Below are 17636 nucleotides of genomic sequence, written 5' to 3' on the forward strand. Positions count from 1 at the left end.
CCACATGAAAACTACAACTTGTGAAGCATAACATCACTGTAACTGATGGTACAAAGGCCGCCATTGTGCACTGCCAGGTTGTCAAAGATTCTGGATACAAAGCAAAAACTTTTGCAGTGGTTAGTTAGTGTGGTTAATAGATTTAAGGGTTTAAAATCTTTACCTGTTTCCTTGCCTTGATTTTTATTCATGCATACTGGGCTCTCTGCATACTTTATTGTGTTGTAGATTGAATTTTATATAGATAAATTTGCCATTTTTGCCCAGCAATCTACACCCAATAATGACAAAGTGAAAACCTGTTTTCAGAAAGGCTTGCAAATGTATTAAAAATCAAAAACTGAAATCTGTTATTCATATAAATATTCAGATCCTTAATTTAGTAGTTTGTAGGAACCCCTTTGGTAGCAATTACAGCTTTGAATCTCTCTAGGTGAGTCTCTACAGGCTTTGCACACCATGATTTGGGCAGTTTATCCCACTCTTTCACACTGACCTTCACAAACCAGTGGGAAAAATCAGTAAACTTGAGATTTCTCCACAGATGTTCTATGGGGGTTTGAGTCTGGGCTTGGGAGGACCATTCAGGGACGGTCAGAGTCCCAAAGCCACTCTAGTGCTGTCTTGGCTGTATGCTTCAGGTTATTGTTGTACCACCCCAGCCTTAGCAGGTTTTATTTAAGGACCACTCTTGTATTTGGCTACATAAGCACCCCTATGGCATGATCCTGTCACCTCCATGTTTCATGGCAGAGATGGTATTAGGCAGATGATGAGCAGTGGTGGCTTCTGTGTGGTTGTGTTTGTGAGTCGGCAGTGTAAAAGGCCACTACTTCATTCAGGATTGCTTCCTGCCTTGAGCCCAATGCCCTTGGACTCTGTCCTCTTCCTTCCTCCACCATGACCCTGAAAGATATTAGTAGGGTTTAAGAAAGAATGATTAGACAGCCACACTTCTAAGAACGCTTAATGAATGTCTTTAATGATTATTATTTTTTTCCCCTTGTAAAGTAATAAAAATGTTTATTTTCCTCACAACCAGGTTACACAATTAGTTTGACTCGGCTAACTTGAAATGCCACATTATTCTCTTTAGTGATCCACCCATTTCTGATTCTTTGATGTCTATTATGTTTATTTCGGTTGTTTTTCCACCTGAACTGTCATCCTGGATCATTACAGCTAAGAATTAAAATGAAATCCATTTTAAAAATGCTGCTTTTGCTGTTCTCTTACATGCCACTGACATAGTACAATAACCTTTACTGCACAAGCTGAAAATGCATGTGCTTCTGGAGAATCAATTGATATCACACAGCTCACTGCAAGGATGTCAATACATTTATCTGGAATTTAAGACAAAGCAAAATGTAAAAATCTATGAGGGCATGCAATGAGGCTGGAAAGAAAAAATTATTTTGGATCAAATATAAATAAATAAATGTGTGTGTACTGTGAGTACAGTGTACAATTATATACAGAGCCCTCCATAATGTTTGGGACAAAGACTCATTTTTCCTTGATGTACCCCTCTACTCCACAGTTTAAAATTACAAATCAAACAATTCAGACGTAATTAAAGTGCTCATTGTAGACTTTCATTTGAGGGTATCTTTATATATAATCTTCATTTGGATCTTGATCTTTGTTTGTCCGCGAATTCACTGCCTTGTGTGGTGTTCCTGCTGTGTTCAGTAGAGGGCAGTAGTGATGGAGGAGGAGAGGAAGTGAGGGGGAGGATCGTTGGATGAGGTTGGAGTGTGGTGATTAAAGAGGACTGAACTAAAGGAGACTACGTGCTGTTTGTACTGGCTGAATACACAACACCTTGGTTGTTAGTTTTGTTTACAAACACTGTCGATAGCACTCTTTGTGTTTAGATCTGGCGTCTACACCACTCTTTGTGTTTAGATCTGGCGTCGACACTGTGCTTTGTGTTTAGATCTGGCGTCGACACCTGCTTCATTGTCGAGACTGTGTTTTTTTGTGTTTCTATCGACCGTCGTTGGCAGCACTTCGTCCAAATTGAATGTTCACCCACTTCTTGGAGTCGGCAGTCAGAGTATATAAGTCAGACGCACTTCTGTGATTTTCCATCAGTCGGCGTTTGAAGTTCAAGAAAGAAGCATTGGTTCTTCCTTACTCTTTGGATTGCCACAAAGCAACCTGTGAGATTGGAGAAAGGTTGAGAAGAGATCGTGAGAGGAAACGACAGCGTCATGAAAACGAGACGGACTGTGAACAGAGAGAAGCAGAAATGCTCCTCCATCACCACATAATTACTATTCGGACAGTAATTCCGAGTAGGCCGTTCCTATCGAATCAATGTCCAAGGGTTTTGTAATTTTGTTTCCCTTATAAAAAATCATAATGCTGTGCGACGAAGGGCCCAGTTCACGACTGGCAGCCGTGTTTTAAACAGGGAGCCCTTCACAGACAACTTTAACATGCGTAACGTAGTTGGGCGCACATGGCTAGTTTACATATATTTTGGCTAAACCATGTAGAAATGATAAAAAATTTTTCTACATGGTCCTCCAGTTTCAGGAAACCATAATGTTTGGCATAACTGGTGTCACAGGTGTTTGTGATTACTCAGATGGGATACATTTCGTCATTAGTGCAGACATAAAATACCTCGGCTTTGCTTCTACCCTTTGTTGTGTGTAGTTGCCATTGTTCAACATGAGGACAAGATCCGTGCCAATGAAAGTCAAAGCTGCCATTATGAAGCTGAAAATCAAAAATAAAACCATTAGAGACATCTGTAAACCTTAGGATTACCAAAATCAACATTCTGAAATATCATTAAGAAGAAGGAATGCACTGGTGAGCTCAGAAAATGCAAAGGCTGAAATGGTAGGCTGAGGAAGACCTCCACTGCCGATGACAAAAGAATCCAAACTATGGTAAAGGAAAAGCCTCAAGCACTTGTCCGGTAGATCAGGAACAGTCTTCAGGAGGCAGAGGTGGATGTGCCAGAGACTACTATCAGCAGAAGACTTCATGAACAGCAATGCAGAGGCCACACTGCAAGATGCAAACCACTAGTAAGCCACAAAAAAACTCAATTGCCAGATTAAAGTTTGCCAAGATGTACTTAAAAGAGCCTGCAGAATTCTTGTGGACAGATAAGACAAAGATGGACCTCTATCAGAGTGATGGCAAGAACAAAGTGTGGAGAACTGCCAAAGATCCAAAGCATACCATTTGTTATGGCTGCCACTGGTACTGGCACACTTCTGTTCATTGATGAAGGTTTAAGGTTTAAGGTTTCTTTATTTATTCATGTTTACACAAGAAAACATGAAATTTGCCTTCTCAGTTGCATTTAATAACAGAAAGAATGAAATAAAACAGACAAATAGAAACAAGAAAGGTTAAGGTAAGGCAGTTAGATAATACATATTTACACCAAAAAAAAATATATATATCGAAACCTTAATCATTATCTCCGATATTTCTTATTGAAAAGTCATATGGCACTAGGAAGAAAGGAGTTTCTGGAGCGATTTGTGTGGGTTTTCAAAGCGACTGTCCTTCCTGATTTACTGAACTTTAGTTCTACATGTAATGGATGTCTGTCATCAGTTGAGATGATTTCCAGTTTCTTTAGCATTGCCCTCTGACACACACTAGTCAAATCATCTACATCAGCCCCAATAACTTTAGCTGCATACTTCGTAATCTGCTGGAGCTTTTTTGAGTTTTGGTTTGTCAGACTATTAAACCAGGCAATGAAACTGAAAGTAATCACAGACTGGATCATACTGCGATAAAAGGACAACATGAGGTCCTTGTCTACTTTAAATAGTTTAAGTTTATGGAGGAGAAATAAGCGCTGGTTGCATTTACAGAATAATTTTTTTGTATTTGTATTCCAGTTAAGATTGATTGATGATGTAATCCTCAGGTGTTAAGGAAGTTCCACCAAATTCATTGGATGGCGCTTCATCCTACAACAAGGTAATGATCCCAAACATACTGCCAAGGCAAAACATGAGGTTTTCAAAGCTAAAAAATGGAAAATTCTTGAATGGCCAAGCCAGTCGCCCGATTTCAGCCTAATTAAGCATGCCTTCCATATACTGAAGAGAAAATCTAAGGGGACAAGCGCGTGAAGCAAGCAGGAGTAGGAGATGGCTGCATTAGATTCTTGGCAGAGCATCTCCAGAGAAATACTCAGCACTTGATGATGATGTCTATGAATCACAGACATCATTGCATTCAAGGGATATGCAACAACGTTCTAAATATGACTGCTTTAATATACCTGCCATTGCTATGTCAGAAACATTATGGTGCCCTGAAATGGAGGGACCATGTAGAAAGCGTGTTGTGACCAAAATGTTTGCAAATACCATTAAATGAAAGTCATTTTAACTCACGTCTAAATTGTTTGATTTCAAATTTCAAGCTGTGGGAAGCTGAGGGGGGAAACCAAGGAAAAATATGTCTTTGTCCCAAACATTATGGAGGGCACTGTATACATTGTAAGAAGAAACACCATAAGACATTGCGAAGGGTTGGGGCAGCCACCCATATAATTTTTCCCGGCTGCAAAACTGTTGCAAAATCATAGACATGTTGACACAATCGAGTCCAAAACAGAACTGATTCATTATACACAAGATGGCAGCTTTAATGGTCAGTAGAGGAAGTGATGTCATCAGGACCGGAACCGGAAGTGGCATCGTTGGCTGCCCCAGAACCGGGTGGAATTTCCCTAGAATGGTCTGCAAAAGATCAAGAGGGAGAATTAGTGCACTTCGCCACCCCCTGGTCCAGCATGGAATTACATATACTCAAACCCTTTAGCTGTCTCCTAAACACGCGTGTGTGACAACATACATTACATTTCCTGTATGAACTGTGTATTTGTGGTTAATAAATAAGGAGCTAAGAAGTTACAAAGGGAAAAACTGCTCTATAAGGAATGTACGGCTAAAAATTCCATCACTAACCATTGGACATATGAGAGCATGACAGCAATGGTTAAAATGGACATTAGGAAAGATAAAAGGCAGTTGGAGAAAAATATTTCAGGAATGGAGAAGGTTGAGCCAAATAGACTCCTTCAATATTTTAGCAGAAAAAGGGTAGGCAAGGAGGACGTGAAGAGTTTTAGGAATGGTAAAAGCGAGCTAGCATATACAGATAGGAAAATAGCGATTGTTTTGAGCTTATATTCTTTGGAAGTTAATACATAAGAAGTCGATAACTTCCCAAAATTAACTAGGACTACAAAAGAGGTACTTAGTCATTTGGAAAATGTAAAGGGAAATGTACTGCTCAGAGTAAATAGACTGAAATCTAACCAATCACCAGGACTGATTAAATGAATCCTTGAGCACTTAAGGAAGTTAATAGGTAAATATATAAATCCTTGACACATATTTTTTGAAGATCTCTACACAATGGGGAAATTCTTAAAGACTGGAGGCGATCATATATTATCCTGTTGAATAAAGATGATAATCTCACAGATCTAAGTAGCTACAGGCCAGTAAGTGTAACATACTGTATATTACACGTAAATTAATTGAGGCAAATATATAGGAATTGAACAGATTATGTTTAGAACAAAGGGGTTAGAGGACAGTCACTATGAGTTCAGATGAGGGGGGGATCATATCACATTAATATGCTGGAATTCTCTAAGAAAGCAACAGAATATGATCAAGAGCTGCATATAATATTTTTTATCTTGATTTTCTGAAGATCTTTGATAAGGTACCACATGTAAGGTTAGTAATCAAACTTAAAGTAGTGGGAATTCAGGGCATGGCCTGTAGGTGGGTGAAGAATTGGCTCAAGTACAGGAGGCAAAGGGGTATAGTGAATAGAACATTTTCAGAATTAGGTGATGTTAAAATTGTTTTTTAAGACTTAAACTTAAAAAGCTTCAGTAAATACTTATGCCATAAAACAAACATATCTTTATTTTTTTTTAAATTGACCTCGTTTTCAAAACGGTGTTTTCCACTGGATCTGATATTTTGCAACAATGGGCCAGGCGACAGCAGATGATTAGGACAAGGCCAATGGCTTTCACCTGTTTTGCAAGATGTTTGACATGGTGTTCAGCACCGGCTCGGTGTCACAAAATGGGTCACATGTTTTCCCACCATTGCAGAGCCAGATTTTGCTCTTCAGTGTTGCTGGACCCCTGACATCATTGCTGCAACATCTGCTACGTTGGGCCCCACTTCCCTGGTCTTCACAACAGGTAAGGTGAGGACACAGCTGAAGAGGTTACACCCTGGAAAGGCAGCTGGCCAGGATGGTGTGTGTCCCCAGCTGCTGAAGGAGTGTGCAGATCAACTTGCTGAGCCTCTGCAGATATTGTTCAACTTGAGTCTTCAAGGTGAGAGGGTCCCAGCTCTGTGGAAACATTGTGCTGGTTCCCAAAGCTGGGCAACCAACTGAAATAAATGATTACAGACCAGTTGCCCTCACATCTCACATCATGAAGACATTGGAGAGCCTGCTTCCACGTAGCCTCAGAGCACAAGTCCAGCATGCATTAGATCCCCTACAGTTTGCATAGCAGGAGCACATTGGTGTTGAGTATGCTGTCCTCTACATGCTACACCAGACTCGATCCTTTTTGGATGAACTGAGTAGATATGTGAGGATGTTATCTCAAACTTTATAATGCACTGGTGAGGTATCATCTGGAGTACTGTGTGCAGTTTTGGTCTCCAGGCTTCAAAAAGAACATAGCAGCACTAGAAAAGGTCCAGAGAAGAGCGACTAGGCTGATTCCAGGGCTACAGGGGTTGAATTATGAGGAAGGATTAAAAGAGCTGAGCCTATACAGTTTAAGCAAAAGAAGATTAAGAGGTGACATGATTGAAGTCTTTAAAATTATGAAGGGAATCATAATGGACTGAGACTGTTATTTTAAAATGAGTTCATCAAGAACACAGGGACACAGTTGGAAACTTGTTAAGGGTAAATTTCACACAAACATTAGGAAGTTTTTCTTTACACAAAGAACGATAGACACTTGGAATAAGCTGCCAAGTAGTGTGGTAGACAGTAAAACTTTAGGGACTTTCAAAACTCAACTTGATGCTTTTTTAGAAGAAATAAGTGGATAGGACTGGCGAGCTTTGTTGGGCTGTATCATCTGTTCTCATCTAGGTTGTTCTAATGTTCTACTGATTATGTTTTTTTATTTTTTTGAGTGCATTCAACACCATCCAATCCTTCATTCTTAAGGATAAACTGGAAAGGATAGGTGTGGATTCCACCTTCACCTAATAGGATTCATAACTACCTGCAATCTGTTAAACTGGGGAACTGTGTCTCTGGGATGGTAGTGAGCAACTTGGGGCTCCACAAGGGTCTGTTTTGGCTCCATTCCTGTTGACATTATACATAGCAGACATTAAATATGTCAGACTTTTGCCACATACAGAAGTACTCTGATGATACTGCTATTGTTTTGTGTATAAGGAATAGGCAGGAAGTTGGAATATGGGGAGCTGATTGGAGCTTTCAGTGACTGGAGCAGTAAGAGTTGCCTGGTTCTGAACACAATAAAGACCAAAAAGATGATTATGGATTTCCGCAGGTCCAAGCTCCCCCTTCAGCCTGTTAACATCCAAGGGGAAGGCGATGAGGTGGTGTAGACTTATAAATATCTAGGTGTCCACGTTGATGACAGATTGGACTGGTCTATGAACACAGATTTCTTCTACAGGAAGGTGTAGAGCAGGCTGTTTTTCCAAGAAGACTCAGATCATTCAATGTATGTGGTGAAATCTGACAGTTGTTGCCAGTGTCCTCTTCATTGCTGCCTTGTGTTGGGGAGGCAGCATGATAGGTAAGAACATGGTACTGGGTAGGACTGTGGACTCACTGGGAATTGTGGTGGAAAGGTGTATGCGGATCAAGGTACAGGCCATCCTTGACAATAGCAGCCACCCTGTCTACAATAATTCGGCAGGTAACAGAAGTAAACACAGCAGTCGTCTCCTCTCACTACGCTGTAGAACAGAAAACTTCAGAAGATGTTGCTGCAAGATTTTATAACTCTGTTGTCAACATGAGTAATTCATGAACCGGTCACCACTCCATTATTTATGTATTTGTGTTCTGTTCTCCTTGCCTTTTTAATAATTTGTAGCAATTTTTATTGATGTGCTTGAGCTACAGGACTCCTGAATTTCCCTGAGGGATAAATAAAGTATCTATCTATCTATCTATCTATCTATCTATCTATCTATCTATCTATCTATCTATCTATCTATCTATCTATCTATCTATCTATCTATCTATCTATCTATCTATCTATCTATCTATCGCCATGGACGTCTGGGGTCTTTGCCTGGCCGGGACACCTCCAAGCTGGAAGGACTGGGGAACAAGCATGGCCAGAGCGTTACCTCCCCCGGAGTTCTAGATGGCAACCCCTCTGGGTTGCAGTGGTGTCTAGGACTCCCGCAGGGCTTCATGGGAGTTGGAGTTTGGTGCAGCCCTGTTGGGATCCGTGGGCACCGCCAGGGGGTGCTACAGCTGCTCCTGAGCCTGTAAGGACAATCCTTTCATCACACCCGGAATTGCTGCCGGAAGTAGGTCATCAAGCACCTGAAGCACTTCCGGGTACAGTATAGAAGCAGCCAGCAGACACTACTTGGGGATCAAGAGTCGTGTGGAAGGGGACAAAGCTAGCCGAGGTGGAGTGGAGGAGAAAGAGAGAAGAAGAAGAGAAAAATATTGTGAAGTATTTGTTCGTTGGGACTGTGTTTGACCCATGGGATCAGTGTGCCTGTCTGTGTTGGGTTGGGTGGCTGGTATGCCCCCTAGAGTTAGATAGATAGATAGATAGATAGATAGATAGATAGATAGATAGATAGATAGATATCACTTCTGGACTATCTATCTATCTATCTATCTATCTATCTATCTATCTATCTATCTATCTATCTATCTATCTATCTATCTATCTATCTATCTATCTATCTATCTATCTATCTATCTAATTTCAGAAATGAATTCTGCAGACCTAAATCTACAAAGCACACCATTTCTTTTGTGTGTGAGGATTTTGGTGCAGATCAGTGTAATGAGCAAAACAATAAAAGAGATGTTCAGATTTCAAGAATGTCTTTGTTACATTTGAAATCAGTGTGTAACATGGCTGTTAATCCTTGTCAAAGCATTGCAAACTCCTTCATGAAACTTCCACCATGACACCCTGCATCTCCTCAGGGAAACTGCTCCATGAAACTCTCCTAAAACAAATTGCTATGTACACAACCCAAACCATTTTGCTTTTGCCCAAACTCTGGTGAGCTCAAGATTCTCCAGCAGAAGAGTCTGCTAAGGCTTGTGACCAAGAGGATGTGAGAAGGTTAAGTGTCCTGATTTTGCAAAGCTATCATTCTCTCCACCTCACCCTTTTCAACAGCTTTATTGACCTGCTTTTGTGTAGTCGGTTGGTTGCACAATGTCAATAGCCTTCAGGATTTTTTTATATTCAGGACAGAATAAAACTGCGGATGGCACAGCAGCCATCTAATCTCTAGAGCCAACCACATTCATTCTTTTCAAAATAATTTCGAATGTGAATGTCCAAAACTGATAACATGTGCCATTAGCTTTTGGAGGTAAATTAAACATTCTTCTCATTACAAGCCTCTACTTGATACTTTTACTTAGAGAAATTCATGAAACCACAGACACAACACTTTGGAACTATGACATTTGTTATTTTTTGTCGTTGTGAACTACAAATCATTTTCAGGCCTACCCATTTATGTTTGTGTATTGCTGGGAAGAAGGATGCCAGCTCTTAGCAAGCCTGCGCTGGGCTGTGGAAAACTGACAATTTAACTACTGGCAGTAAATTAAGAGCCCACCTCTCTCCTCCTCTTTGTGGAAACAAAATTTGACTAATATTAGATTTGGCCTTTTCCTGCTGCTACTCTTGCTAATTGATTTACAAAAAAAAAAAAATGTTTTTCAATTGTGTCATATCCACATGGCATTTAAAAAGTCTGCAGAACCTAAGCTGAATATTTGATGTATCATAATAATGTGAGTTCTCTGTGTGTCGGTGATAATTTAAATTTACCATCTCCAAAGCACCAATATACTGTACAGGACCTCACACATGTAGACTGTAACGGCATCCCATAATTCTACTTACATCCATGAATGGAGCTTATTTCAATAGAAACAGGTGCCAGACAGACACCAACCCTGGATGGCACTCATGGAGCGAGTGCGTTCAGATAGAGCCAGGGAGCCTAAACTGTAGGCAAGCACACAGAGTTTGGCTTTTTGCACTTTCCAATTTCCCGTTTGGAACTTTCTTTATTAAGCAAGAAAAACATTTAATAAAAAAGTACTTTTCAAGTAATGTTTAATTAAAATGAAAAAAATCTGTGGGTGTGTTACATACATAGTGCCACAGATTGCTTTAATTCGGTCTCAACAGTTCTTCGGTCTCCTTTGCCCCTCACATTGTCAGCCCACTTACAGACCTTGTTCCAAATCCTAGCAGTAAGTTTACCTGTCATTGAACACATAGTTCTCCTAATTATTCCAAATTTCCTCCATTCCTTTAAAAGCCTAACTAAGCCTTATGTTTAGTTATATGGGTGTTGCTGTCCTGTCTGGTCTTATTAATTTTTAGACAGTTTACATTTGCTTTTAAGAGTTTACTAGCTGTGCTATCTGTCTGAAATAGACCTCAGTATTAATATTTGCAGAACACTGGAATGTATTAATAAAATACATTGCATTTGTCATTCCAATAGGTGGCATACCACAAACATCTTAATACATAATTCGCCTGCCTCCTCACTCACTCACTTACTCACGTCCGTCCGAAGTCGAATGCGCAGTCTCCTTCTGCGCAGCTCCCGAAAAACCTTACGAGACCAACATCCAACCCCAACATCGCGGCAGGAGCCAGCCGCAAAAATTCAAAGAGAAATGCGACTTCGATTAAAGCTCTAGAGCACTGAAAGGCAATTTCGACTACAGCTCGAGGCCTAATTACACATTCTGATTCAATTACGCATTCATTCAATACACCTATATCAGGTTTGTGGTGCTTATACTTACTACTATTCTATATTGTACTGGAACATTCATCATTCAATATTATACTATAGGCCTGGAAAATTCATCAACTAACAGTACAAGCCTGTACAGTAATGAGTAAAGCGGACTACAATCATTACAGAACAACTTCTTCGTTACTTATCATTTGTTCTTCATACACTGCTGACACAAACTCATGCCCGTTTCATCTTACATTGTCGAAACGGGCTCTTTGTCTAGTTTGTAATAAAATACATTACAAATGTTTGTGATGCACCATCTATTGGAATGAGAGAGACATAGCAACCAGATGGTTACACAGATACACAGACACTTGTCCTTTATTATGGTGAATATTTTTTACAGGTTGGCACCCTGCCCGGGATTGGTTCCTGCCTTGTGCCCTGTGTTGGCTGGGATTGGCTCCAGCAGACCCCCATGACCCTGTGTTCGGATTCAGCGGGTTGGAAAATGGATGGATGGATGGATATTTTTTATTGTTATTCTACTGATGCTTCTTTGGTTTCTTTTTTCATAAGGTTTTTGTATGGCCATGGCTGTCATGTTTCAACTAGTCTTTCTCCTCTGGCTGGGGTTCAAAGTCATATTTCTTGTTTGCTTTGCCCATTTTTGTCCTATTTATTTACTGTATGTGAATGTTTATTTTGTTTATTATGTGCATTATTCTTTGTTTTTGTCTGTGACTACAAAATGCCTTGGTTATGTCCCATGTGTTTTATGAGTGGTCCCCTCTACCTGTTAGCCACCACCAGGAACTGCCCTCCACCCTATAAATCCAGAGGGTGTCCCACAGTTCCTGGCAGTTTATTTCAAATGCGCTAGGGAGTGGAGTGTTTACTTGTGTCTGTATTGTGCTTATTTTGGGCTTATTATGATTACCTGGATAATTTGAACCTTTGCTCTGTCGTTTGGCCATTCTTTAATATTTGTATTAGGACTTTGCTTGCCTTTGGTGGCACAGTGGTAGCGTTGCTGCCTCGCAGTAAGGAGACCTGGGTTTGCTTCCTGGGTCCTCCCTGCGTGGAGTTTGCATGTTCTCCCCTTGTCTGCGTGGGTTTCCTCCGGGTGCTCCCACAGTCCAAAGACATGCAGGTTAGGTGCATTGGCGATCCTAAATTGTCCCTAGTGTGTGCTTGGTGTGTGGTTGTGTATGTGTGTGTGTGTGTGCCCTGTGGTGCGCTGGCGCCCTTCCCGGGGGTTTGTTCCTGCCTTGCCCCCTGTGCTGGCAGAGATTGGCTCCAGCAGACCCCCATGACGCTGTGTTAGGATATAGCGGGTTGGACAATGACTGACTGACTGTGCTTGCCTTGGATTGCCGTGCCTTTAGGCAACTGCTTTTTGTGCTCCACAGAGGTTCTTGGGATACTGAGCATTTTTTGTTAAAATAAATCTTTTATTTTATTAAGATTCTTTCAGGCCCTTTTGTTTCTCGTCCAGGATTTGACACTAATCCCCCCTAGTGTGCAATTTTAGAAGTCTTTGTGTCTTGTTTTAGTGCTCCCAGTTCATAACAATGCTTAGGTGAATATGTTGTCATTATGCAGATGGTTGGTCATGTGACATGTGTAAAAACACATTTTAAACATTTATTTTGGTTTATTGTTTTTATTGTGTAGGTTTCATTGTGAGGTTTTTAGATATTAAAATGTTTTATTTAGTTCCTATTCTGTTGTATTGTTTTTTTTACATTGCATAATAGCATGTGTCACATGACCACAATTGTCATTAAATCACAGGATGCAATGGTATAAATATGGTTGTGATTTCAGTGCACATTATCACTCAAGTGATAAACATCTTGACTGTCAAATCTAGGAACAGTTAGCCTCTTTCATGAGCAGATCTTAGCATCAGCTTTTGTTTTGATCTTCCTTTATGCCTTTGATTTCTGTTTTTTTTTTACACTTGTGTTTTGGATGTCTAATCTTTCAACTTATTTTGACTCTGACCTAGGTTATCCTTTTTACAATAATTTTTGACTCAAGTTATTATTTCCTGGTCAATCACCATTTTTGGAAAAAATCCTCAAACACCTTGTGTCTCATAACAATATGGAGGTCACACAATATACTCTGTCAGCAACGCCCGCTTATATAAGAGTGCAGCATGTAGTACTCTGCATCCAAGCTTTTCGTTTCACTATAAAGACTAAAGTTATAATTGGAGTTATTGTTCCGGAAAATGGCTGCGTGAAGGGATCTGTAAAGGATCAGGAGACATAAGCAGCAAATAACATGGTCAAAATGATAAAAAAAATGTCAGAAAAACCAGGAAGGCAAAAAGAAACTAAAACAACTAGCCAGAAATACAACCAGAACTCAAAGTAAACACACAGAAAGTCTTTAAGCCCCCAAAAAATCTTTACGTAAACCAACTCTAACAATGTAAAAAATTGTTTTAGAAATATCCAGAATCTTGGACTCCAGGATGTGCATGTCACAGCCTTAAATACATTTTGAAAAAAGAAGTCAAGATGTGCCACTTCCTGGTGTCACGTGATCGTATGCACAAAATGACCACTGGTGAATCATGGCCAAACAGATAATGGTGGAAAAATAATAATAGAATTGATATCAAATCACAAAATAAATAATAGCTGTGTATTACAACAGTCCTAAAACTAATATTTCTTGAAAACACTTGAGCACATCATTGGAGTGTGAGGCAAATAAAAATGACTTTAGCATTGCTGTTGTGAGCTTGGCTTTTGGTTTTATGTTTCTAACTGTGCCGTACGATGAAAGTTACGTAATGAAGGTCACATGACATACAGTGTCATCAGGTCCTACCTATATAAGATGGTGGCATGCTTTTATGAGCATCCAAGTTTCAGAATAATTAAAAAAAAACTTTTCATTTTCATGCATGCATTCTTTGGCTTGTCTCACAGTAAAACATTTTTATATGTGTATTTTGAATTTGTGTTTTTTGTTAAAGGAGAATTCATTATGAAGGTTTTTATCTCTGTGTTGATTGTTTTGACAATTTATTATTATTTTTGTTTTATTGAGTTCTTGGTTTACACACCGCTAGTATCATGTGTTCACGGTCATCGCTTTTGCGACATACTCGGACCTGGGGTATAAATATGGTGGTATTTCTCTTGTATATTATCCCTTGATTGGAGAAAGAAAACATATTCTTCTTGTTGGTTAATGTTTTTTTCTTCAAAGTAGGCTTACCAACAGATATTGTTTTTGGTTTTGAACTCCTTTTTTGTCTTCAACTACGCTCCTTATTTTGCCTCTTGGTTTTGGTTGCCTTCTGACCCAGATTTCCCTTTTCAACTACAATTTTTACCTTACGTTGCCATCTCCTGATTAGTGATAAGCTAACTCTCTGAGGTTACCTTCACCATGAGTTTGATGAAATCACAGAAATGTTTGGGATCTTTGGAAACTTTGCAAAATATGTTGAAGTCAATGGAGAAAGACAAACTGAACTAGTATCGACTAAATTATAATGGTGCAATGGTCTTTTTGGAGTCCCTGAGGGCCGGAGAAGCCCCTACCAACTATGCTGGACTGATCAATGTGGCCAAAAATGTGATCTGAGCTGTGATGCAGGAGTGCTAACCAGTGTACAGCTGTGCCTAAAAGAACAAAAGGTGTAGACAGAATTAATACCACAAACTAAATACAACAAATGGCTACATACTAGCAAATAAGGAAATGAAATATTTAACATTACACTCACACAGTTGTCTTCTTAAGGCACACGTTCGTAGGGCCACGAGGCGGCAGCCTCAAACTGGCTCATTCCAATATTTGAAGTCATAATTCCGTAGCTGGAACATCTTTTTTGTTTGCCATGTATCTGTGTAGTTGCAAGAAGAAACAAATACATTGTAAACAGTAATACATAATAAATCTTTCATTATTATTATTTCACAGGGTCTCCTCTGTTTTTTGAGGAGTGGAGAGCTCCTTTAAGGTTATTTTGAGATCCTAGCTAGGCACATGGCTAATTATGTATCAAATAAGGCATGAGGTACTGCACAGGGATCTATGTTATATATCCAGTGGTAGTACTCATTATTGTCAGCTAATGTACCCTTCAAATGAAAACACTGCATTTTTTACATTTCTTATTTAAACACATGGAGATGGAAATTCAACTAGAGTACTGATCAGGTCCTGACTGCAAAGATCTTACAGAAAAAAAAGCAGCAGGCATGTGTGAAAGTTCTGCCCATTAAAGCATCATGGGGAGCTGGGAAAAATATTCCTCTAAGCCTGCTACACAGCGAATTTCCAGGAAAATGTTTGGAGAACAAAGTCACCAGCGAATACAGTATATTCACTGCAAAAAATAATTTGATGAATTTTACCAATCAGCACTACTATTAATCGGTTCAGGTGCTCACAATACCCCTGTGACACATCTGTATCATAACAGTTAAGGAGTCTGATTTTGTTAGTTCTGGCTTTTGACCTTCACTCTGCCTTTGATTCAACCAAAGATTTTTGCTCAGTGTTTAGTTTGCCCTTTTGATTCTGTGTGCTCCCATTGTCTTATTTCTTCTCCTGGCTGTACTCTCTCATTTATTTATTTTTTATTTTATATATACTATTTTCCTTAAAGTGTGCATAACAGCTGTTAAAAATACAGAAGAGCTCCTTGTAAAGCAAATGCCCTCAATTGGCCTCCAATGTTTCTGTTCTGTTCACACTTTTATTTCAAGGCCACCTAGCGGTCATTTTAAGTATTGACGTGGTCAAGTTGTTCAGTTCACCTTTCTTAAGAAGGCAGTTTATGACACCAGTTCTTTCACATTAAGCCTTGGCGTAGATATGCCTGTGTAAGTTTCTCTTTTAAATAATTATTTTGTATATGTAATTAAGATGTTTATCTGTTACAGTTAATTTATTAATAATGTATTTCTTTATTGATTGATTGTTTGGCATGAGCTTTGTACTGAAAACACCCTTTGTATTGTGTTTTGTAGTTTTACAATCAAGAATGAAAGACTTATCAGTAAAAGCCTCACTCTGAGCAAGAAACAACTTTACTGGAGTTATTGTTCACTATCTGTCTAGCTTTGCACGGACACACAATCGCAAGGGCAGAATAGTTTCTTCTCTACTGCTCCCAGCTCAAGGTACAGTTCACAAATGTGGGTTGCAAGATCCCACCTGTTCTGAAAGAGTGTCTTTGTTGCTTTCTGTCAGGATGGCGTAGTTTATCTACATTTGTGCCATTTCCCCATGGCGTCTCTGTCTCACGTGCCTCTGAAATGTTTGCTTTCAGGACATCCTGTATTGCAGTAAAGATTGATGCTCATTCTGTTCCAATTTCCACCTCACTTTCCCTCAACTATCCTCGTCAGCAGCCATTGGAGCTCTTGGGTTTCATTCATTCACAGTTCCTATTCCCCATCATGTTCCATTCCTTGAAACTGGCAACCTTTTGCTAGCTTGGGCAACCTACTGTATACCTTCTATAAATGCACACGCCAATAGCAGAACAATCTATACCATCAAGACTGTTAAACTTTATCTGAATTAATATGTTAACTGTTCAACAACAAATCCACTTGCGTCAGTCTAAAAAGCTAGAATTCAGTTGTCAGTGATGAGCCTAATGGTATTACAATGCCAGCAGCACCAGCTGGGTAAATCACTGCATGCCATCCTATTTTACTCTACATATAAATGGCTGGATATTAATAGAAATGAATCTGAAGTTTTAAACATGTTTCATGCTGTGGTCAGAACATGGGAATGTGGACCAGGTGGTGCTTTGGGATTTACCCCTCAGAGTCCGGGGGTCAAACCTAGATTAACCGTCAAAAGAGCCGCTTAGTTTCAAAGCCGCCACAGCTATGCTGCCGCACACTTTTGCACATTTATACACAATTGTCTTTGTTTGCCAAATAGCAGGAAAGTTGATTTGTGGTGGCAGAGCTTTATGCTGATCTGTGTGCTCATTTGTATTTACTTTTACTTTTTTTTTTAAACCACTTGGTTAAAAACCAAAGAAAAGTTAAAACAAAATCTCATTGAGTTAAAACTCTGTTGAACTGCTGATAACATTTTGCGTGGCTACAAAGTACATTTTATAGCAGATAACGCAGTTGAACAGAAAGTTTGGAGACTTCCTTCTTTTTATAATTACAGAATCCGGTCCCTTTGAGACTCAGAAAGGGGATGAAGCTTATAGGATTTCAGAAATCTATGATGGGCAAGATAGATGTCTGCCACACACTTCTGTTTGGCTTAGATATACCCTTTGTTTTCAGTTTTTGTTTTCTTTTCTAAATATATAAGCCTTTTGCTGAGTGAAAGTTAGAAGTTAATCAGTGAGTTTTTGAAATGTTTTAAATATCACTTGACACATGACAACAAAAGGGCTTCTTAGAACTTTACAGAACAGTTTGCATTTAGTTGAAGGGGTGGTATGGTGGCACTGTGGTTACCACCCTTGCCTCACAGCTTCACCATCCTGGGTTTGAATCCTTCACCCCAAACATTGTCCATTTGGAGTCGGCACATTCTCATCATCTTAAAGACATGCAGGTTATGTTAATCAGACTCTAAACTGGCACCAGT

The sequence above is a fragment of the Erpetoichthys calabaricus genome, chromosome 9 (assembly GCF_900747795.2).
Source record: "Erpetoichthys calabaricus chromosome 9, fErpCal1.3, whole genome shotgun sequence".
In the NCBI taxonomy this organism is placed as follows: Eukaryota; Metazoa; Chordata; class Cladistia; order Polypteriformes; family Polypteridae; genus Erpetoichthys; species Erpetoichthys calabaricus.